The sequence below is a fragment of the Ciconia boyciana genome, chromosome 4 (genome assembly GCF_034638445.1).
Source record: "Ciconia boyciana chromosome 4, ASM3463844v1, whole genome shotgun sequence".
NCBI lineage: Eukaryota > Metazoa > Chordata > Aves > Ciconiiformes > Ciconiidae > Ciconia > Ciconia boyciana.
In genome coordinates, this window is record NC_132937.1 from 40,935,356 (window position 1) to 40,959,744 (window position 24,389).

The window sequence follows — 24,389 nt, forward strand, 5'->3', positions numbered from 1 at the left end:
ATCCCCCCCCGCCGCCGCAGTGCCTCCCCCGGCCTGGTCGGCGGTGCGCGGCCCCGGCAGCCGCAGGGGCGCGGCGGCCTTCCCCCGTTCACCCCTCCCCGCCCCGACGCGTGTCCCCCGGGGCATTCCCCCTCTCCGCAGCTCCGCCGCCTCCCCGGGCCCCCGCTGCCGAGGCCGAGGCCGAGGCCGGGGCGGGGGGGGGCGGGAGGCTGAAGCGGCGAGAGAAGGGGGAAGTGTGCGAAAGGAGGCGGGGAGAGAGGGCGGCGGCGGGCGGGCAGGTGAGGCAGGCGGCCATCCCGCTCCCCTCCCGCCCTTGGCGGCGGCGCGGCAGCAGGGGGGTGCGAGGCGGCGGCGGCCGCGCTCCGGCAGCGCGGGCGCGGGTGAGGAGCTGGGGGCGGGGCGGGGGCGCCCAGCGCGCCGGGGAGGCAGGCCGGCGGGCGAGGGGCGACGCCGGGCCGGGCCGCGCTGCGCTGCGCTGCCGGGGCCGGCTGGGTGGCGGGGGGCGCTGCAGTCTGGCCGCCGGGCGTCGTTTCTGCCGGGCGGTCGCGGCGCCGGGCGGGGCCGGCGCGGCTCGGGGCCGCCCGCGGGGCAGACCTCGCGGCGGCCGGTGGCGGGGGCCGGGCGGAGCCCGGCTGCGCTGCCGCCCTCCCCCCGTGCACACGCACGTCGCACGCTCCGCTCCGCGAACGCCCCCGTCCTCGTCGAAAGCTGTTGCATCTTTTTTCCCCCTCCTCCCTCCTCTCCTCGCTTCTCCTCTGCCCCCTTCCCCCTTAACAAGAAGAAAACTCGATTGGATTTTATGTATTTCCTTGGGGTTGGAAGAAACTCCTGCCTGCTGGATCTGGTTTAAACGCCCGACAGACAAGGTAAATTAAATGGAGAAGGCTCGGGGAGCAGCAGCAGTAGCAACAGAAAAATCCTTCCTCTGCTGAAGGGGGTGGGGAAAAAGGAAGGAGTTCACGCTTCATTTTGATATCCTGTTTTTGGCCTTTATTTTTCTGTGTTTTCCGCCTTGCATAGTTTAGCTGTCCTTTGTGTTTCCCCCCCTCCCGCCGAAATGCTGTTTGTATGAACGTAGTCTCTGGTTTCATGGAGGCTGAGGAAAGAGTCTGGGAGACCGAAAGTTTTTAAGCTCCTCAGGCACAGAAGTTTCTTTGTTCGGTCGGAGAAGGTATTGAACTGAAACTGCTCGACTCCCTGACTCTGCTGCTTCAGCTCCTTCCCTTCCAAAACGATTGCGAACCCTGCGAGTATAATTAACTTCTCGGGAAATACAGTCCTAAAGGAGGTAGTATCTTTTTATTTACTCGAAAGATCTTGAGCCTTGGCGCTGCCTGTGTCTGCCGTTTCTTGTTTGTCTTTCACCTTGTTTTCTGGAATATCGGTTAAGTGGCCGGTCTTCTTCAAGATAGCTGTTAAATTTCTTTATAGAAATGTGCCCTCGTAGTCCTCTGTAAACGCTGTCGCAGTTTTCCCCCCTCGACTGCTGCCGCCACCTCTCTTCCTCCCCTCCGCCCCCTCTCAGTCCTCAAGATGACGAGTTGATTGCATATTTTTCAGCTTGTATAGGAGAGGTCTGTATTGCATTTTGATCCTTGCAGAAGTTTATCTTAAGAATCTCATTTTTTTTTAAAAAAGGCAGCTAGTGGTTTGACTTCTTGAAAGTATGTGCAGTTGAACCTCCTAGTTAATGGAGCCTTGTTTGGTTTTGGTGACCACTTTGTCCTTTATCATTTTTGAAAGGAGTCCCGTTTGAAGCTGTTGGAGGGGAAACTAAATACGAAGTTTTGGTGTAAGGTTTTGTACTAGTGCTTGTTAAGTTACACTAACTAAGTTGCATGTAGTGAAAGCAGTCTTGCTCACCACAGATTCATTTCACATGCCTCAAAGAGGCAATTACTGGTTAGTTCCTTCATGAAGGCAAGGAATTTCTCGTGTTGTGAATGTTCAAAATGAGCTAGAAGCCATAGCTCTCTGCTAGCTTACTTACATTTTTGTTCCTGTTTGTCAAACTTTAAAGCAGTGTGTTGGTCAGATAGGATGTGTGTGCTTCAGTCTCTCAAGTGTCTGAGATGTCTTGGTATTTGTGAGGCTTGGACAAAGTCATTTCTATGCCAGATTTTTAACACTCCTACATATGTCGTTCTTTAACAGCATCAAGAAATGCAGTGTTCAAGGAAAAAGTTGCTAATCCAACTCCATCTGTTTGATATACTGTGAGGAAAAATGTTAACGCGTAACTGACCTCAAGTGGCTTCTATGGCTGATAACGAGTAAATGATTTGGCTTACAATTTATAGACTTACCTTTCCAGGCAGCAGTAAGGGTTATTCTTAGGCGTCAGAAAGGGCTGAACAAAACAAATGGCAGTGAACTTTGGTTTCCTTATATGGCTGATGCTTGGCAGAAAAGCAATGAAGTCTAAATAGAGTAATCCTTTTACAAAGAACGATCGCTTTCCAAAGCAGTGTTTCAGTCCCAATAATGACTTGAGATTCTTGGGGGGGGTGGGGAATTGTAGCAATGCATGACAAATTTAGTTGTAAACCACTATGTTCGTAATGGATGCAATTTTGTTTCTTTTCAGACCTTTTGTGTTTCTCATGATGCACTTGATATTTTTCAATGCCATGTAGAAGAATAGATCCTTGTAGTGGAGCCACAACGTTTTACGCTAGTGTTTTGTCACCATGGTAGCTATGGATAAGGCCCTTTTTAATGATGAAAGTGTAATTCAGTTCTGCTTACAGCTAATGGTTATATCATAGAATGCCATTCATGTCATTAACATAGTTTAGGAGTTATGAAGGAGTGTATTCTTTCTTGACATCAACCATCTCCACTAAAAATCAATCGGACATTGATACTCATATTATGAATAAAATGATTTAAGTATACACATGGTAGCTCACGTTGCTTGAAACAACACTTTCGTAGGTATGTGCCAATGGCTTGGGGAGACATTCTTTTGACCTGGCTGTTCCTTGCTCATGAATTAAATTAAGCTCAAGTAAACATTGGTAATTTTAGGTATGCTTGCAGTCAAAGAGCTAGAAGTTACAGCATGTGGCGTAGTATGGAATATGATTATCATTAGGGTGATTATCGTATTAGTAAAAATATGAATAGAATTGTCTTATGAATAAGCTGCCCAGTAGATAATGTTTGGTATAAATGCAGTGCTCCATGGAGTATCCATTTGCACATCCAGTTCATATGGAATTGATGAGGGGGCTCCATGGAGAAAGTATTATTGATTGAAAGTTGCACAGTGTGTTAACCTGGTGGTGTCAGAGAACAGTGTTATGATTTGTCCTCAGTGGAATTCATTCAGAGTCTGTAGTCCCAGGCATAAAGAGCCATGCTTGGAACAATAAAGCTAAGGAGAGGCTTGCGCATATGTAACATACATTATACGTAGCATGTTAGCAGTAGGTTCTAGAAATAGAAGGGGATGGGATCAAATTCCTCAACTCAGCTTTCCTGTAGGGGTGTAATGAATCACTGGCTGTCTGCTTTGTTTTCTTGTTTTGTTTTTGTCCTTCCTGCTCCAAAACAAAAAGGAAAATCTTCTAGGGAAAATGTTACGTGAAGCTCAAATGGTTGATATGTCATCTCTTCAGCAGATTTTCCCTATGGAATAACCTGATCTGCTAAAGGAGGGTCTGACGTTTACTCCACATAGAGGAATTACAAATCTAACCTTTTCTGAATGAGTAACTAGTTGTGTTGATGGAAAAGCTACTCTTAGGGATATGAAAATAGTAGGCTCTATTCCTATGTGAGCATGCAAATGTTGATGGTGACAGTTGATATAGGTAGCTAAATGTGAATTATCTGGCAAATGAAGATTTAGAAACATTGCTATTTTACCTTGTCAGCTTTTGAGTGAGTAAAACAATATGCCAGACAACACTTGTCACATCAGAATGAAAACATTGAAGGTAACATGTTTATCAGTTTGTGTAGTAAATAGTCTGTAGGTAACTTCCCTCCCCCCTCCTCCCCCTTTAGAAAGTGCAGTGTTTGTGGTAACCTCTTACATTGCTACCTTAGTGTCTTTGGAACATCTGTGAAGTCCAGTGCACGCTTGTGAGGTATAGGTTACATCTTCTACAACTTCTAAAAATTTAACTGATTTTGAGAGTTTTGCTTAATGCTTTGAATGCATAAGGAATATATTTTTGTTAGTATTGTGGGTAACTTGTGAACAGTTCTGTGGCTGCTTGCACAGCAGATTCTGGTCCAGTTCTGGACAAGAAGTACTTTTTTCGGTGTGGTGGGGGCTTGTCAAAGCTTCAAACATGGATTTCCTGCAGTCCTTATAGTTCTCTTCATCTCTTGGGGAGCACCTGCAGTGTGCCACTGCAGTTTCCAACTGTGAAGGTGGCATGCGGAGCCCACTGTATCAGCACAGCTGGCATGCTATCTCCTGTTGAGTAAATATTGGTAAAAATTAGTGGGCCTAAATAACACTGCCTGGTGTACTTCAGTAATAATTAATTGTTAAGCAATTCTATTGAGTCTATAAGCGGACAGCAATATATAGAGAAACTTGACTGCTCTAATGACAAGATGGGTATGGGGTTTTTTTAAGGATTTTTTGTTGTAAAAAGATTACTTTATTGAAATACAGCCTGCATTTCTGATTAAGAATATAATGTTCATGTATTGTGAGTAAAATCTTGTAAATATTAAGATTTGAAAGTAAGGATGCTGATTTAGGAGAGATTTATAAATCTCATCTTCTGCCTAAGAAAAATGGAAAAAGTGAATATTGCTATGCTGAAATTGGTAGTATTTTTATTATATAGTAATCTTGGGATAATTCTGCTTTTTCTGTTGCTCTCCCTCATTAGTTACCAGTTCTTTTTAAGATACTTGTTTCTCTGATGCTTAAACTTCAATATGGGTATTTGGCTTATTACTCTGTTTAGTTTCACCTGTACTTCCCCTGAAGGTGATACAGAGGCATGATGTTTCAACACTAAATTGCACCTTCCACCTTTAAAAATATGTTGTGACTTTGCATAATTGAGAAATAAAGCTAAACAAACCTCTTCATTTGGTCTAAATGAAACCAAAGTGAAGTGCACTTATGTTGGAGGACATCAGCATTGTGACTAGCTTCACTAGGGTAGTTTAAGTTGAAAAGTAGATTAGTTCTTTCTGTATCTGAAACTAATTTGTAGATACTTGATACTAAGCGATCATTATACATAGGAACAAAAAGTGATGTTTAAGCAGAGTCTGAGAACAATGTGAACAATCTTGGCTGCTGTGGGTGTCGGAAGTTGTAATAATGTCAGGAGGTAACCAAGCCTTTGGAGCTTCTTGTCTTTTAAGGCTCAATCTTGTTACATAGGGTAGTATGTACTCTCCTCCCCTCTTTATCCACTTCAGTAGATAATGAATGGGATGGCCGTACTCTTCCATACTATTTTTTGGTATGGCCAGGAAAATGTTAGGTTACAAGTCTTGTACACAACTTTGATTAAGGAAGGAGCGGGAATGCTTTGTACCGCCTTCTGTTCTGTATCCATCCAATGATTAGGCACAGGCTAAACCATGAAGATTACTTAGGATAATAAGGACAACTTCTGTCCCTGTAAGAGCAAAGCTACCAGGAAGCAGGTAAGTGATTCCAAAACGCACAACTTTTTCATAGTTTCTCAATTTTTGAATATCCAATATTATACACTCTTGCATCTTTTGTAAATAGAACTTTAGTTCTATTAATAAAATAGTTCTATTAATAAAATTAATAGTTTCTCAAACTTTTGTTTCATGCTTTTGTATAATTGAATTCTGCAAGCATAAGGCTGTATTATAGATGCAAAGTAGAACAACTGCTAAAAGCAAACATTCTTTAAGATTCCCTTATTTAGATGCATGTTGTGAGAATAATAACTGGAAGAAACTGTAGATCAATATCTTCTGAGTGATCAGTTTGGAATTCACTGGGTGCATGAGCTCCTTTTCCAAACAAAAAAGTCTTCTAAGCACACTGAATTCTCCAGGTTTGTATAGTTCAATATGTATGGTGCTGTGCTTCATGTCTTGTAGACCCCGTCATGAAGCTGGCTGGGGTGGAATGAACAGAGATGCATAGACATGGTACAAGTAGTGAATGGTCTGACTGTTCTGGACTGTCACACGCTTCCAGTGGGAGAGACTGCAGCTGTTTGAGTAGAATTTCCTTTCCAGGAGCAAACAGGTGGGAAGGATATACTTGTTTTAGGAGTGTTGAGTTTTGTGTTCTCTTGAACTTAAAATTGCACTTCTGAAGTAGATGGTTGGGGTATAGTTGTCTTCCTGTGAGCTTCTAATGCTCAGTGACTACTTCTTGTGTCAGTTGTCTGGGGCTAGCGTTAGGAGTAGAAGAAGCTGTGAAGTGGTTTGAAGTGTTAGTAAAAGTTACAAAGGCTTGAAATGAAACACTTATAATTTAACTCTTAATTTGAGATGGGTGGTATCTCCCTGTGAAGTGGCCGGGGCCTTATTCCCTTGGTGGGGAAAGCTCCAATGTTAATAACTAAATTAAAAATATTTGAAGTTCTGTTAGTATCTTAAAGGTAGCTCCAGAATGGATGGTCTTGGTGTCTGAAGTGCTGTGGTTTGAGTTTTACTGCTGCCTTTGGAGCCTTCTCATCAGTTTTCAACTCTAGTTGGCATGAGAAGTTCCTGTAGCAGCTGCTTAGGGGGCCCCATCTTCCCAGGCAGTTCTTGAAGAAAAGTTTCATGTTTTTCTTTAGTCCGCTGTCCCATAATGTAGGGTCTAAGTTTAGTATAGTTGCAGAAACTATTTCTTCAGCCTTCCTTGCCCTCCTTGTCCTTGAAGTTTTTCAGTATGTATCTTCCAAAACTTCCAAGCCTTCTAAGAAGGAGAGGAGAGGGCATAGATGCTTCGAGCTAAATCAGTACATCTGAACAAACGCCTGAAATGCAATGCCAGATGCCTGTGAATGTCAGTCACAGGTTCAGTCATCCAAAATGACTATGGATGTCATCTTAAGTGTTTGGAGGGTGGAAAGTGTTTCCAGGCTTGTCTGGAAGACTTCTGGTAGGCTGCTAAGAAACTTCTTGAGAACTGCTGCTTTTCCCCCCACATGTGACTGTAGTTGTCCTGGCATTACTGTCCCTGACGGGAGAAATGATAGTTTAGAAGATCAACCCAACTGTCAGCAATTTGATCAAATTACTGCAGATCTTCTGTCTTTGCTTACAGGTAACCCTCAGGATAGGATAGATGTTTATATTTGAAACTGAGTATCGGAGAGCTCTTAAATAATGACACTAGTGCAAATCATAGTTTTTGTTCCTCTGTGGAAACGCTACACTTAATGAGCTGTGCTTGCTTGTGCATGCTTGTGGTTAAAAAAAAATAAAAAGCTTGGCTGCAGAAGTATTTACAAGGTTGAGGCCTGTATTTTCAGTAAAAGTAAACTGAAAAGTATGGCAGCATAACAGCCTAAATCTTTCGTGACTTAAATGCTCTGTAAGTACTCACTTTCCATGCTCATGCTACAGAGTATAATATGCAGGTGTTGAATTTACTTAGTTTCCACTTTGGCCTAACAGGTAGGTGTACCTGAAGGAGGAGATGAATGTGCAGACAGCTGTTGATGTGCACTGATACCCTGCGGCTGGTTCGTTTGCTTGCTGTGGCAAATTAGTCTTTGGCGACCTGGAATGTCAGCTTGGTAGTTAGCTCCTTTTACGAGAACATACTCATTTTGGGTTACTTCTGGTCACATAATCATATGTGATGTTAACCCTGGAGCTGTGGGTCACTTAATTTCTGAGGTGCTCTGTATTTTTTTGGAGGTTGGCAATAAAGTTCATCGCTGAGGGAGAGAATTCAAAAGGTCGCATCTTTCTGATTCATAGCTATCCAGCCTTTACACTATTTATTTTAAGTTCTGCTTTAGTAAACTTATACAGGGTGATTTATTCTAAGTAATTAATTAATTCTTCTGTAGATCTCCTTCTGGGAGGAATTGCAGGCAGGGGGAATCGAGTGTAGAATGCTAGAAAATAATATTGGGAACAAATCTAGAATTTTACTTTAAGGTCACTTTTGTTGGTTCACATATGGGTGTTGGAAAACTATTAAAAACAAGGTAACAATTAAGTTAAGGACTCAACTCTAAGTAGGAAGAGGAGGAAAAGATGGTTAAACCTGTGGTTTTCCATCCTTTCTGGGAATGTGACAGGAAGGGGAAATCAATTGGAACTCTGAATTTGGCAAGCCATCTGGCTCTGATGCTGATGGATAAGATCAGAAACATTGATATGGAGGGGAAGAAACTATCAGAGCTTTACTATTTTACTATACTATTGTTTAACTATAGTGCAGCTTATTTGTGTCTTTTCTTTTAGGAGACTTTTTTTTCTGAACAATGTTTTTTGAGGGAGGGAGATCTCTGTGGCTATTAGAAAATCCTGTTCTTCCAGTGCATTATTCTTAATCTAGACGTTAATGCTTTGGGTCCAGTACCAGAGATTTCATCTAAATAAATGAAAATATAAACAAGACAAGTACTAGAAAAGCAAGATAGACTTAAAATAGATTTTAATAGACTTAGATGAGAATCATTTACTCTTCTGCTTCTGTTTATGTGGGTGAGCTCCTCTGTTTTTCCATGAGGACTTATTTTGTCTTGCTTTACTGAAACAAAGCAGAAGTACTGAGGATCGTGGCATTCCTGTGTGCTGTTTGCAATGCTGCTGTTTCTAGAGAACAACAGTGGAGCAGACAAACATTTCTGTGGGATTTTCCTGTGGGAAATCTGTGGGATCTGTGGGAGAGGTATTGTCAAGATTTCAAATGTGCTGTAGTCTTTCATGACATTAGTGTTACTGAATTGGTTTTGCAGCAGCAGCCTGTGATGCCTCAAGGGAACGATTATGACCCTGTCAATGGAGCAGGTTAAAAGAAAGTGTTACAGGATGGGAGAGAACCATATCTTTAATGAATACTTTTTTTCTTGTCCTCTTTCTTACTTCTCTTCTCCCTCTACATAAACCTACTGGTCAAGAACCAACAAATTGTTCCTTAAACTTTTAGAAACAGTGCTCGCTTTATCTCGTCTGTGATGGAGTCCCTGCCTGTTTCCACTGAATTCAAATATATATTTGTTCATTTTAGATCCATAGATCACCCATCATTCCATTTACGTTAAATCTTGACAAAGGTTTAAATTTCAACTTCAGAGTATGAAATATCTACAGAGGAGTAACCTTCACTCAAAATCAGAATGTTACTCATTTTCCCCAAACTTGTATTAACTTGTTTTTAATCTTTGAAAAGTCTGAAGGGAGGTATGCACTGATGATTCAAATTATTTGAAATCACAGTTACGAAATTTTCTGAAATTCCTACATTGTGCTCTTCAGTTCCGTTTTCCTATTCTGAGAAAAAGAGGCTGACATGTTAATAGCAAATCAGCACGGCACTGTCCCAGTTTTTACTTCAATAGTGTCAAAGTAGTATTGTACCTCTTTTTTTCTCTTGCTAGAAAGTACAGGATGTTGGAAGTTAAGTAACACTTTAAGCTAAGTTATTATTAAATCAACTTTGAATTCAGTTTTGAGGCTGTAATTTGCACTGTGGTGGGAAGGAAGGATCTTGGTTTTATTTAAACCTCCTGTCAGGTGTAAAACTTGTTTTTGACTTTAGGTAGTAAATTATTATCTATGTTGATAACAGCACTTTAAGAGAAACTGTACTTCAATATAATTGTCTAAATTCTGAGTAATTCTTAAATTTTTTATTTGAAGCAGTAAACTATCATCCTTCCCTATCTAAAGAGGCAAAAATACTTTGGAAACCATTCAATAATAGCCTTCTGTTAATTTTGTTGTAATGGTTGCTTATCTAATCTCCAAAATGCCTGATGTAGTAAATTAAAAATAATGTGACAGCTCTTCTTTTTTTCTTTAATCATAATCTGTTGGCTTGGAGGAACACAACACTAAGTAAAGAGAAAAATAATTCAGTACAAAAAGTATTAGCTTAAACGCCTCATTACTGTGTTGGGAGTGAAAAGAGATTGTAAGTTGGCAAAAAGCAAATGCGCGTTGCGAGAGCAAAGCTGAGTAAATAGAGGACAAGAATAATGGCGCTTAGCCACATGGGAGATGTGAAGAATCTTGTAGTTAGAACTACAGTTAATGCAAAGAAGAGTAATTCTTGTGCATCACAATTGTGATTGTGATGGATCAGGATTTATATGAGTTGTAAAATGAATGTAGAAGAAAAAAATAGAGGTACAGTTCAGGGATTCCTTTATTTGCCCAGGATGGTAACTCCTAAAACTGCTGAGAATAATGTTGAGCTAGTAATTATTAGCTCAACATAATTATTGTCATAATTATTGTATAAACTAGAAGAAGATGCTTAGAATCTGGAAAATACTGACTTTTTTAAACTTTTGCTGTGCATAGAAATAGTGGCTATTCCTTATCATAGCAGTAAAAAAGGTATATTAAAGTAAAATTATTTTAAAAGCTGCATTGTAAATGAAAGCTTACTGGTTTTAGTACTACATTTTATACTAAACAAATGTAAAACTAAAAAGCAAACCGGCTTGTTGAGGTGGGTAACACAAGACAGAGATAGAAGTGTTCTTTAAGGGGGAATTTTCTAAAGTAAAATGGAAGTCTAGTTGTATATGCTATTTCTTTAAGTAGTGACTTTCATTAGGGCACTGCGTAGTGTTTTAAGTGTCGGAGTGCATCTTTATGTGTGTGTTTTGGTAGAATATATTTTTTTGAAATCTAACAATCCCAAAATGGGTAATGAATACACATATCCATATACACTCCTGTTTTTTGAACTCTGGTCGATGAATGTGTTTCCACTTGTGTTCCTGTCACCACAGACTGAATTGTGTAACCTGCCTAGATTTGGTGCAGCAGTTTTTCTGGGCAGTTTATCCATCTTATTAGCTAGAGGGTTTTGAGTGTGGTTCCTCCTCTTCCTCCCATGTACCCAACCTTTGCTTGCTTTCTATCTCAAAGTCTCATATTGTTTTGGGCCTGCTGTGTTTTTCTGACCTCTGTTTGATCCATCCTAGTTTTAGCTAGGAATTCTGGTAATTACTTTTGGGGAGGGAGTGCATGTAAAGCAGGGCAGCAGGAGCTGTTTTGTTTTACTGTATGGACCACACAGCTTAGAAAGCAAAATAGTTAGGTAACCAGGAATCTTCTGATAAGAAATAGTTTCTTTTTTCTTTTCCCTTTATGCTTTCGTTTGTGCTGAACTGTTATGTGTTGCAGATTGCCTGAATTTATCTCCAGGCAATTAGGTGGAAAGTGTGGTTAATAGATGAGAATTTTCTTGTGTATCGAAATACTGCATATTTACAGCAGTGCAGCTTGCTTGTTTAAAAACCTTTGGTATCTGCTGCAGATGGCTGCATAGTCTAAGGAGTGGCTTCCTGGCTGCATTGTACATGAAGTGCCAAACATGATGAGAGCAGTTTTGTTCTGGAATGCCAAAATACATTGAATCCGTTCAGGAAGCAACATATGTCAAATGAATAAAAATGTCACACTCATGTGAAACAGAATGTGGTAGTTATGTTTTTCAAGTCTTCTTTCTTTCCTGAATTAAGGGGTTAAAAAGGACTTCTTGTGTTGAGGGTAGTATTAAATACCAATTGCTGACTTACACTTTTGGCGTTTTCGCTACCGTTTGTTTCCCCATACCCTATTTTTGCTTTTGATTAACATATGCCATAGATGAAAATTGAAACAAGGAGGCTATCAATAGGAATGCTGTTTAGGAAAGAGAGTATTATGTTTTCCTCCTTGATATCTAGGCCTGTGCACAGCATACAGGGTTTTGGTGGGTTTTTTGTTTGTTTTTTGGTGTGGGGGTTGGGGATTGTGTTTTTTCTTCTTTTTTTTTTTTTTTAAGGCTGGTAGGTTAGGTGTTTCTTTACATCCCTGTGAGAGTTATATGTAGTTGCTTGATACTGCAGGTAGAAAACCAGGGTTGATGAAAATAAAAATGAGTGGTGAAAGGTGTTGCTTCTGCCCAAACTCTAATTCCAGCAAGTTCTCAAGACAGGAAGTGGGAACATTTACGACTCATAGCTGCAAATATTGCAGGATTTTATTATGATAAAGAAACAAGCCCAGGGCAGAGTGTGTTTTGTTGCATATTACTTCTTTGCAAAGGGGATGGTAGTCACTTTGATTCCTCCTAGTTGGAAGGTGAAGATATAAAAAATTGCATTGACAGAAAAATACATGTCTCTCTAGAAGCTGTAGTTCCATCTGATCAGTTTCTAACTAATATTTTGCACAGATTTTCATGCCTGAAATAATTTGAAAGACTAGATTTTATATCTCTCTTAAACCCAGAGAAATGAAGTATGTATCTTTAAAGCAATTTTGCTTGTCCTTTCTGAATGTTGTTTTTCTCTTATTTGTTTTTGTCTCTTCCATCACTACGATTAGACATACAGTTAAAAATTAACTTCAGTGAATTATCTTACATAAGGTCCTTAGTGTTGTTCTGTCTTGTGTAAGAAGTGATAGGTCCCTGAAAGAGGGGAGGGAGTGAGGGCAAATGTTTTCTTTTGCTAGCTGTAGAAGGCATGGTTTTATTTAAATAAAATATTTGATAATAAAGTAGCTTCATCTGAAGCCTGACTGTAGCAGAGGCCATAATAATCAGCATTTCTATGTTTCGGTTTTGTGTTTTTTTTTTTTTTTTATACTAGGAGCAGCGGATGTGAAGCAGAGTGGAAGCTTGATGTGTTCTTGCCTCCTGGATTGAAAGAGGAGATGCTGTTGTTTCTTTTTCTGTTTTAAATTCTACCCTTCCTACTCCCTGAAATTTTTAGCTGTCCCATGGTAGTGATACCAACTACCGCAACTAAGGATGCGCTCATCTGCTGAGAGATGAGATGCATAGTCCAAAACAAATTCTGAGGTTGCTTGTTTGTGTCAAGGTCTACATCAGCTGGGTTCTTGTATTTGTTCTGGCAGTCCACCTTTCTCTTCCCTGATTGTGATGTGTGTTAGTTTGTCTGGTGTCAGCCTTCTTCAGGATAGTTATGGGAGAATCTCTAGAAAACATGTTCAGGTACACAGGAGCTGTCCTTCTCAGCCTTTGTTCTTCTGTTAAGTGTGGCATCTGTCTTCATTCTAGTCCCCAAATTTTACGTTTCATGAATGAGTAGTGGTCCTGCTAGCCTATGCTGGTTTTGGCTGGGATAGAATTAATTTTCTTTATCGTAGCTAGTATGGGGCTATGTTTTGGATTTGTGCTGGAAACAGTGTTGATAATAAAGGGATGATTTTGCTATTGCTGAGCAGTGCTTACACAGAGTCAAGGCCTTGTCTGCTCCTCACCCCACCCCACCAGCGAGGAGGCTGGGGGTGCACAAGGAGTTGGGAGGGGACACAGCTGGGACAGCTGACCCCAGCTGGCCAAAGGGCTATTCCATACCATATGACATCATGCTCAGCATATAAAACTGAGGGAAGAAGAAGGAAAGGGGGGACGTTTGGAGTGATGGCGTTTGTCTTCCCAAGTAACCATTACGTGTGCTGGAGCCCTGCTTTCCTGGAGATGGCTGAACACCTGCCTGCCCATGGGAAGGAGTGAATGAATTCCTTGTTTTGCTTTGCTTGCACATGTGGCTTTTGCTTTCCCTATTAAACAGTCTTTATCTCAACCCACGGGTTTTCTCACTTTTACCCTTCTGATACTCCTCTCCATCCCACTGGGGGGAGTGAGTGAGCAGCTGTGTGGTGCTTAGTTGCCAGCTGGGGTTAAACCACGACATAGCCAAAGGCAGGTCTGACTGACCTGCTCAAGCATGATTCACTCCAGTGTTTCTACTCATCTCCCGGATATCAGTGGCTACAGCTCTGTTCTGTAGCTATTGAATTGTAGGAAGTCCCAGAAATAGTAGCACAAAGAAATGTGCTATCAGGTCTCTGTTTTCCTTCTGTCCCTTTGTGTTTCTGAAATGTACTTCCAGTGCACCATAGCAAGTATCTATGCATGTCCACCTCTTCCCTCAACCTTAGAGTTATCTACTATTTCTCTATAGAATCTGGCCTGGTTTGCTGACATTTTCAGTGTGAAATATCAAGTTAAAAACTTACTCCTAGTTCAGTCTTTGTCATCACTAGTAACAGGAATTCATTTTCAAATGAACTTTGAAATCAGTTCACACATCTGTGTTCAGGTTGGACCTGCTATTATCATAGTGTTAATGCAGTTCCACAAAACCTGATCTTAATACAAGGTTGGTTTTTGCTGTTCAGAGCCTGTAAATGGTGGCAAATTGCAGTATACTTGCAACAGTTATAATATGTTGTCTTTTCTCACTGGTTGACCAACTTAAACTCTCATCAAAGCCCTTGCCATTTCAGGTTTTAATAGACAAGTAAGGCTATAGAGTCTCCTGAATTTTTTTCCCTCTTTGGAGTTCATTCCAAATTTTCTGCTAACATCTTTCTGTGCTGTTGATAGCACTGTAGAACCAACTTCTTGGATTTACTGAGTATCTTTTTTGTTACCTCTCCATTAAACAGATGTCTTGATATTTATTTTGTTTAAGGTACTTTGCAACTTAATTCTAATCTGTGTGATTTAATTAATCATGACATATAATTGATGTGACTTTTAAAAGTACATTGGCTGTTATGCTTTGTTACATCCTTTCTTGTGGTTTCTTCCTGAATGTGTCCCTTCTCCTGCAGCTTTCCAAGGCAATGGTAATGTCCACTTGGGAGCAGGCCAGAAGACAGCATCATGGAAGATTTAAAAAAAAAAAAAAAAAGCTGTTAAAGCTGTTTCCATTTCTTCCTATCAGGATTTACTATTAGGTGTGTTTTTCAGGTGTGTGATATTGGTGGCTTGTAGTTATTCAATTAGTAGGAGGGGCAATAGAAGAGGAATTTGGATGAGAAGCTTGTGTGCACTGCAGAGAGCCTGGTTTCATCCATAACAATTATTAGATTTGCTTTATGTCCGAACACCTAAGGGTTAACAGGACCTGTCTTATTATATGGACTTCATATGGGAGAAATCATCCTTAAGGTTGGAAGTAGGGTGCATCCTGCTTTAAGTAATGGGCATCATCTCCTATAAAGTGGCAGCTTCCAATGCTATAGGAGGTTTGAGGTGCATCTGGTGAATCTTCAGTTACTTAAGAGCACTGGAGCAGATAAAAGGTTCATCTAGATCAGTGGCCCTGTTGTGTATCTCGGGTCTCAATTTTTTTTCTTTTTACAAATCTATTCAGTATTCAGGGTTTGAATTACAGGTTGATATTCATTGAATATTTTTCTACAAAATTTTTTTAAAAACCTTAATATTGCAATTAGCCCCAACTGAACAACTGAAATTCTTTATCGTGAGCACTTCTTGACAAGGCACCTTCATGTATTGGTCACTTTGGAATTTAAGAGGTTTTTTTGGTTAAAAGAAAGTAAGTGTAAATAAATATTTAACTTACCGTGTTGGGGGTGCTGATCTGTTTTGTATACTTTAGTCCCATTCCCTCAAGCCTTTTATAAATGTGTAAAGTATTGCTTTGTAGGCAAGTAATTGACCTTTTGTTGCAAAAACATGCACAGCACTTGCTGAGCAAGGGTGTCTTCCAGTTAAGAAGACCACATCCTGTAAATATTTCTTTCAGTTCTGAACTCAGAATGTAGAACACGAACTGCTGACATAGTCACTGTCTGGACCATAACTATTTACTGACCTGCGTGTCTTCACTTGGTTGCCTGGAGGTACTTGGCTTGGTTAATATTTTTTTAAATTATTCTCCCCTGCCCCCTCTCTAAACTTCTTGTCTCCACTGGTTGATGCTTTCAGGAAAAAAACCACCAAACCTATGAATCCAAAGCAGACTAAGTTATAAAATGTGACCCACATGAATGAATTTTGCTACCAGAATGTGCTGTTGTGAGCATTAAACTATGCTTGCATGTGTTTTTGATACATCTTTTTGATACTAAGAGAAAAATATTAATAGTAATGAAGTTATCACCTTTACTTTTAAAGGAGTCTTAATTTAGAAGGCCTGTGGCTGAATGTATAGTCTTATATTCTGCTGCATCTCCTCTGATAGGAGGCAGTACACTTCCTCTTTCCTTCCTGCGTGGGTCCTTTGCTTCATAGGTGAAGACTTTATATTGAAGGTCAGTGAGCTGATGAACAAGCTGATGTAATTAGAAAAAAATTCCCCCCAATATCTTGCAGGGTTGGGGTTTTTGGGTCAGTTACTGATCAGACTCATGGTGTGGTTATCCAAACCCTAGATTTAATAAAAGGCAGGTGTGAGGGGAAAGCAGGGCTTGCTCTTTCTTTAGCAGTCTCTAGTTTGAATTAATTCCCATTATGCTTAAGCACAATAGGAATTAACTTGCCTTTTGAGTTCCAGTTGCTGGTTTGGAATAATCTTTCACTTGATCACAGTAAATGTTGCTCTTTTCTTCATCACTGGTTTGATCCTCAATAATCCTTCCATAAATGTCAGAAGTGCAGTTAAAAACTGGGATACTTACCCAGTTCTATCTCTTTTTGAACAGATTTAAAGTGTACCACCCCCTGTCTTTCCTGCTTTTTTGCCATATGCGGGTTGACTTCTAGACTTTGACGGTAGGCTGGTAATTTCATGCTTATCTGTAAAATAGTTTGTAATTGCTGCAGGGGTGGGAAAATAACTAACTGCAGTAAGAACTGAGATTGGAAAAGGAGAAGAAGCATTTAAGTCCTTTTTTCCTGAAAGCTACCTTGCAGAGCACTTGCTCTTGAGACTTTTGTGTCTAGTTTCTTTAGTTCCTAGGGATTTATGGTGACTTTATATTTTTCACTGTCTGGAGGGATCTCTTAGTTGAAATGTGTAGGTCAGCAGTACTTGAATGTGGGATGCTCTGCTTTCAAATTAGGCCCCAAGGCTAGTGTGAATGGAGAACTGACAGGTGATGGGCAGTCAGTATGATTAGTAAACAAGTTCATATGTTACGTATTATCACTGGTACAGTGATGCAATTAGGAATGTCTGTCACTGATAATGTGGGGTGCCATTACTATATTTTACTATTTTATCTCAGAAGGGCAGTGTAGAACCACCTTCATTCATGGAAGCATTGAAGATGCAACATAATTAGGAGGTGAGGGATGGAAGAATAGAGGGCATTTAACTTCATAATTCTAAAATCTTCTGGGAAATTTGCTGGGAAATTTGTGAAGGTGCCATGTGACTGTGGTGTGGGGCCATGTATGCTATAGCAGTCTCACTTGGCTGTCCTGCGCTCATGGAAGCGCAGGTGACAAAGCTTGTGATCTTTCTCTCCTCTTTCCCAGAATGGCCAAGCCAGTAGGGAGGAGGTGGCATTGGTGGGCATGAGGTAGACAAAAACAGATTTTTCCTGTGTTGGTACCATCTTTTTAAGACTCTCTAATACTGTACTTATCTCTACTTCTCTGAAGAGACTAGAGTGGAGTGATGTAGAAAAGCACTAGTGAGTTTTTGACCCCTTTCCAATAAAAGCGGGGGGGGGGAAGTATCCTGGTTCCTGTAGTCTCAAGTAAAATTCATTTCTTGAGATCTGAGTTCACATTGCTGTTCCCTGCAATGCATTTCTCAGAGCCACTGGATGAGAAACACTTGAGTTGATTTGTGTGGACTTTTTCCTTCTTTGGTCACACCAGTGTTAGCAGCAAGGTACTTCTGCAAGAGAAGCTTTGCTGGACATTGCCTACGTACTGGAGTGGTAACTTGTCAAATGGATCCTTAAGCAGATAACCTATTTCTCATGCCAGTAATTGTCTGTTTGTATGTCCTGTTCTCTAATCTGCAAAATAACTATGTATCATCTTGTTGATTAATAAGTATTTCATGTAGCACATCAGAGGAAATAGTGATTGCTGGAAGAGAATTTCTTTTCCTAGAGTGCAAGGATGGAAACAAAGCTCAACAGAATATATTAAGTCGCAAATTATTTTGAATGTTATATTTGAGAAGATAACTAATGTGTTAGTTTTTCTTTCAAATTGTGTAGCACAAAGATGAACCTATACAGGGTCTGGAGACAGTGAGTTGTTTCCTTAAGGTGGTTTCTGAATGGTGATCTTCTGCATACTTGGGAGGAACTCCTGTAATTATACTAAATTCTCTGGGACTGAAATTTTTATGAAACCAAGATTTGGTTTCATAAGATAAAATGTGGTGCAGTCTTTTTTTTTTTCCTTCCACCACCCCACAGATTCAAAATATACTAGGATTTTTCTTAAAAAATGCATTCACAGCCTAGTTAAGAATTAAAAAATGAAGTGTCTGTTGTCCTTGCAAATGAGTATTAAATAATTGTACATTTTTTCATGTTTCCGTCATGTGTCTACTTCATTTGTGAGAGTCTATCTGTAATAATCTAGAGCATTGTAAATTGGAATTGACTCTGAACCTGAGGGGGTGTGTACCTTTTTTTGGCATAACTTCATGTTTGTATTCATCCCTCCTCCTCCAAGTGAGTATTTGATTGAAATATTAAGAACTGCATTCACTTTTTCTGTTTTTCAGGTTATCTTTCTTCTGGGTTTTTCCCACTTAAAACATGAAGTAGATTTTTTTTTTTTGAGTGTTGTAGATGGTCTTGTCTCTTTTGAGGAAGAGTCAGAGAGACTTCTGAGAGACTGGAGTCTTAATTTCAGTGCATCTGTCATGTCTTAAAATGCTGGGCAGAAAAGGTTTGTGCAAGATAACTGTACAGATATTTTTACATTTATTCTTCTGTGTGATTAGAATACCAGTTGGTCACTGCTTTTTAGGTATATGTGTGTATATTTATATCTATATATCTTGAAATAAGAGGGAGAGTGGATATTTTAAGATCCCTTAATTTTAAGATCCAAAATAGAAATGACTCTGTCATTTGCTAAGATCATAAATTTTCTGGTATGCATCCTGATACTTGCATATGAACTGTGAGTCTTGCATGCTGAAATTAAAGCCAGTAGTGAAGCTGAATTTAGTGAGATTACCATACATTGCTGAAGAGGGTTCCCTTCCTCCCCTCCCCTCGAGTCATTTGTCTGGAGAAGAATCTAGGATCCAGTGTCAAATTTATGTGTTTAGGTTGTGTAAAAACCAGTTCAGCTACTCAGTGGCAAGTACCTAAGCTCACAAAGTACCTGCAAGTTGATGCTGTCTGCTGTCAATCATGTAGCTTCCAGCAAACTGAATATCTGTAGAACCAAATTATCTATTAACACTCTGAAGGAGAGTAGTCAAGTATGTTTAAGCACTTTTTACTGATTTTTAAGAGCAAAATAAATATGTGTCAAAACAACTTCTTGTAATATAGGCTAACTAATTTGGGTGTGTTATCTGTAATTATATGCATCCTCCGTTTGTCCCACTTAATGGAAAAAATCAGATACACAAAGTATGTAGTAGCTTTCAGAAAGTAATTGCGGAGAACATTTCTTTTGTTTATTCTGTTCATACCCAATTGCATTGATGTAGCTGCTAAATGATAAATTTTGCATCCTAGTGCACTCCTAGTAATTGTGTTAATGAATTAATAAGTTCATATTTTTCTCTTACTTTTCCCTTATTTTGGACTATGGATTCAGGTAAACTATGCTTAAAAGAAATCTAAATATCCTTTTTTACTTTGTCATGGTAGATGAAGAAAATGGAAAGCGAAGAATTGTGTAGTATTAATTGGATTTTTTTCCTGTTCCTTGTGAAAGCAAAATGCAAGGTTTTATACATAGATCTACTGATGTAGTAGAATTGACTAGCAAATATCTCGAATATATTGCAAATATTTCTTTTTGACCCTATTAAAACTTGATTAATGGCATATTTCTAATCAATTTTGCTGCTTTAAGTGATCATTTTCATTGCTTACTGCTATCCGCAATTGCACCTATATTGCTAAGAAAATAGTGTGATGATGCTTCTTGGCTTTGTGTGGAATTTGTGATGAAATGGGAGTAGTGTTCATTACGATGTTCCATCTGGCATCTTCCTCCAGTAAGTCTACTCAGTGATAGATGGACTTGGATTATAATGTAATATCACTACTGATTTAAGCGCGGGCTCTAGGATTTGTTCTTTCAAAGTCTGAAGTGCTTGATAGCAGTACTAACCCCACCTTCTTTTTTGCAATAGCAGAAAAAAACTTTGTATGGCTTGGCAGACCCTGATCTTTCATGTCATAGAGCTATTGAAAAAAGGAACAACTGTAACAGAGGACCAGAAATGGAGTACAGTGAAAACGTTTTCTTCTGGCTTTTAATTCACAACTTTTTTTGAAATGGAGCATGGTTTTCACAAGTGTGGTAGTGGGGTAAAATCCAAGTTGATTGTTCTCATACTTGGTTTTACAGCCACAAAAATACTTGTTCTTTGTCAGATGTTGTCTGCAAGAGATGATTTTGTGCATTCAACAGCACAAATCTATCTAGTTCTGAAAAGTCTGGTTGTTCATAACTTCTGAAATGAGTTTATAAATCAAATGTAATACAGATGCTTTTTCATACAGTGGCCTGCCCATCAGGGCTTTGAGTTGGAATTGGTTCTTGGTGTTAATTACGCAGCATGTGTTTTAATTAAAAAAATAGGAGTATGTGATAATGAAAAAGCTAGGAGTAAGCTGTAGCCTTAGTTCTACTTAATTTCTAAATTATCATGATGTGGGAAAAACTTGAATTAGGGGAAGCAGTGCCAGAGCAAAAGAACTTTATTTTAAAGATGTGTAAAATGCTTATTTTCCTACTCATCCCCAACCCTTAACTTTTGGGGTCTAGCTTAACACGGTGCACTTGTAGGCCAGTGTAATCAGTTTTTTATTAAGAAACAAGGAAGTCTTGAATTTTTGACTTAGTAACAAGAAGGTGATTAATGGTCATGGAAAATGTATTGCAGTTGCCAGTGGAGTTAAACTGATGTCTGTCTCTTGATCTTCTGTAACAACACCTTGTTTGTCAGTAGGGGGAGAGAACGGAGGAAGGAGGATTGTTCCTATCCTTTTTTGCAGTCTTTAGATAATGCTTAGATAATAACCTTTTATGTAATGATCTGTGCAATTGTCCATTGTTTATATAGCCCTACAGTTACTATATTCTTTTTCTTGCTACCTGGGATTTAGTGGAATGGTCAGTGATTGAAACAGTAATGGAGGGTACGTCAGAATTCGAGACTTGCTAGAGGTAGTTACAAACTTAGACACATAATCTGGAGGGGTCAGCATATTCAACAGTCCCCTGTCTATCTGCAATGATACCACTTAAAGCTCATATTGAACTGAAAGTTTAACCTTCTGTGGAAGACTGGAAGATAAGGAAATTATTCAGCTCTTGTTAGTTAAGAGCCGAAAAAGTTGTTTCAGTCTTTATATCCATAGAGCAGCAGTTCCTAAAAGGGGTGTGTATGAAGGGAGTTGCTGGCCAGATTTAAACTTGATTTAATATGATACTTATGTTAGTATTTTTAGTCACACAAAAATTTTGGCTGTAGGTAGGAAGGCAGTAGGAAAATTTCAGAAGGAAAGTTCCAGAGCCACCACTGTAAGGGACAGCAACCCAATTTTTTTGTTCCTGAGCAAGCCAGGAAAGTAGCAGTACAGTCATCAACACTGGCATCCTTCAGAGTTTCTAGCTGTGCTGGCCATGGCACAATGGCGAGCTGATACCAGCAGTGTTTTGGAAAAGGAGCTGAGATCTGTTAAACAGTCGTATTGGTGGAGAGGTTTTAGAGTTCACTAAGTTTCAGAGTGCTCTGGAAGTGGCAGAAACAGTTACTTTAATGATGATTCTGTTGCTGTTCTTTGTCTTAGGAACTTCAGGACTCATGAGACTCAGTTCTGTGTCTGTACGTTGAATGCTGTATGAAAAGAGTATGCTAATCAGTATCTGATCTCCTGAAAAATCTTGTTCTTTCAGGAAAGATTCCAGTTATCAACTTAGTTACCTAGATGTATTAAACATATTTTTTTTTTTCTGTGTGGAATGTATTTGCTTTTTCTGAAAGCAGATGACAAAACCATTCTTCTGTAATTTATTGTCCTCTCTTTCTTCCGTACTTTGGCACCTTATTTGAACTGGCCCCAACAAGTGTCATCAAGATGAGGCTAGGGTGTGTTCCATATACATTGTAGACTTACTGCATTATTCCGGCCTATTAGCCAGGACCACATAATAAAACTTTGTATCATCAACATATAGACCATATGGCAGTACTCCACAAAAGCTTGCCAGGCAGAGTAAGGTTGTCAGAAATAGATCCAACTACTTGTAAGCAACTGTCTCCACTTGCCAATGGCTGTGGCTGCAGACTTTCAAAAAACCTCATGTTAAGCTAAATGAAAGGCAGCTGGCAGGTCCAATTAAAATAATTGCAGCTTTTTTAAAGCCTCATCTGTTGCAAGGAGTTGTACTTCCCCATGAGGGCTGTGGGAGTATTTGTGACAGAGTGGGTGGTATAGATTCTCTTTAAGAGAATGTGCTTGAGACTCACCAGAACAGCAGTGCTTTAGGAGGGAAGTAATCCAGTTGAGGTCCTGCACATAACTTGTTGGTTTTGGTTACATTTTGTTAACCTAATGATTGCATTACAACTCCATTCATACAAGTAACAGAAAGGGAGCTGTTTTGAACTCAAGCTTGCTAGCAATGCATATGTTTTGTTTTTGGCTGGCGTAGGAGGAGGAGATGATAATCAGTTCTACCTTTTTTGTGTTTTGGCACACTACTTTCTCTGTTTGCATTACTTTGAGTTCTGGCAGAGGACAAAAATGAGTAATTGTAGAGTGGTGGTTGTGGTGATAAGTTACATGTTACCACTTCTGTGTCTTCTGTTTTTAATTCTGGTGTAAAACAAAGTTAATGTGTGGATTTGAAACTGTCTTAGTTTTTGTGCAAGGCCCCTTATACCCCTCATCTTGAAAACACTTGTTAATTCTTTTTCACAGATCCATGTGGATGGCTTAATAAACTCTGTTCTGCATCCTGGTCATTCTGTGGTCCAAGTTCAGAAACTGATTCAGACTCCAGTGAACTGGCAGTGGTGGAGTGATTCGGGTAGGTGACTGTCCAGATGTGTTGAAGGAGATAAGGAGAAAGAAATGTTTTGGGTGCACTTACTGTTTCAGTTATTCTACAATGTACTAATATCTTCTCTCACCCTCACATGTAAGAATGACAAACTTTTGTTTTGACTGCTGAATTCGTATTACAGTAGCTTGTAGGGAAGATGTGTAAGAACTGTGAATTGTGGTTGCTTTCTGGCAAGAAGCACTAGGGGTATTCACTACGGTGGCACAGTCTGTTGCACTTGGGTCACAGAACATGGTCTGTTTATTGGCAGTTTTAACGTGTTGATATGGCTCTGGGTGAGCACTTGTGTATAGGCAACCTGCCTTGCTTCTGCTGTAATTTTCTGCATTATTTGTTTACTTTGAATGCTATGTAATGCATGCAAGGCAGTAACCCATTTTATGGTAATATGTTCAGGTAGCTCTGTGCAAAAAGTAAAAGCAGTTTCAAACAAATAAATCTGCCCTTGGTGAGCTAACTTAAATGCTATTATCATATCTAGAGAAAGGTTAATATGATTGGGGTGTTTTGGTCTTTTTGTTTGTTGGGGGGGGATTGGCTTCGTTTTTTTTTTTTTTTCAGTTGCAAGCATGTAGTTTTAGTTCTGTATGCTTGTTACATTGTTACAGGTATGTTTTGGGAGGGCTGAGACCGAAGGGGGGGTTTTTTGTTTAAGCTTAGTTTAATCCCATAATTCAACAGCAGATGCAGGTAGCTCCTCATAAAGAATTACAGGGACAATATAACCAGAATGATGTGGCCTTTTTTTAGTAAGTGTATGCCTAATTGAAGCGCCACAAAAATCTTTAGTAAATCACGGTGTGTTCTGATCTTAATATAGTGGAGAAGGATCTCCAGTAGGATAAGTTTGATCTTAATATACTGTCTTAGTCCTAATTAGGACCACTGAGCAAATGCATTTTTCACTCTACTCTCTCCATCTCTTGCTCTGATTCAAGAATGTAGGTAGAATACACTCACAAATATTTGTAACTATCCACAGAAAATGTTTGACTCTTGAGAGGGGAAATATTTTAATAGCAAAAATGCTGTTTTAAATGCTTAATAGTATTGTAGAAATGATGTGCTTGAAAGTGCAGGTGCCTTATGAGATTTACTTTAGGAACCATTATGAAAAGATAGTACAAGTGTTGGAACTTTTGCTTGAAAATGGGTTTGCTGGGAAAGAGTGGGTTTTAATAAAAAAGGTTAGTAAAGAGGAAAAGCAAGAATATTTATTTTGAGGAGCAGATTTTACTTTTTGCTAATTATATTTATTAAAAGTACTTGATATTCTGTG

General features: G+C 39.6%; 1 protein-coding gene across 6 annotated transcripts in view; it reads left to right on the forward strand.

Annotated features, from left to right (window-relative positions):
• The first annotated feature begins 594 nt into the window (after positions 1–594).
• Positions 595–24,389, forward strand: part of ERBIN (erbb2 interacting protein) — a 122,697-nt gene continuing 98,902 nt past the window's right edge. For 5 of the 6 annotated variants that reach the window (XM_072858782.1, XM_072858785.1, XM_072858784.1 and 2 more), the window contains exons 1-2: positions 731–866; positions 22,966–23,074. The gene's annotated coding sequence lies outside the window, so the exon portion shown is untranslated. Of the gene's footprint in view, positions 867–22,965; positions 23,075–24,389 lie in introns of all 6 variants that reach the window. The other variant, XM_072858788.1, reaches the window with a different exon arrangement.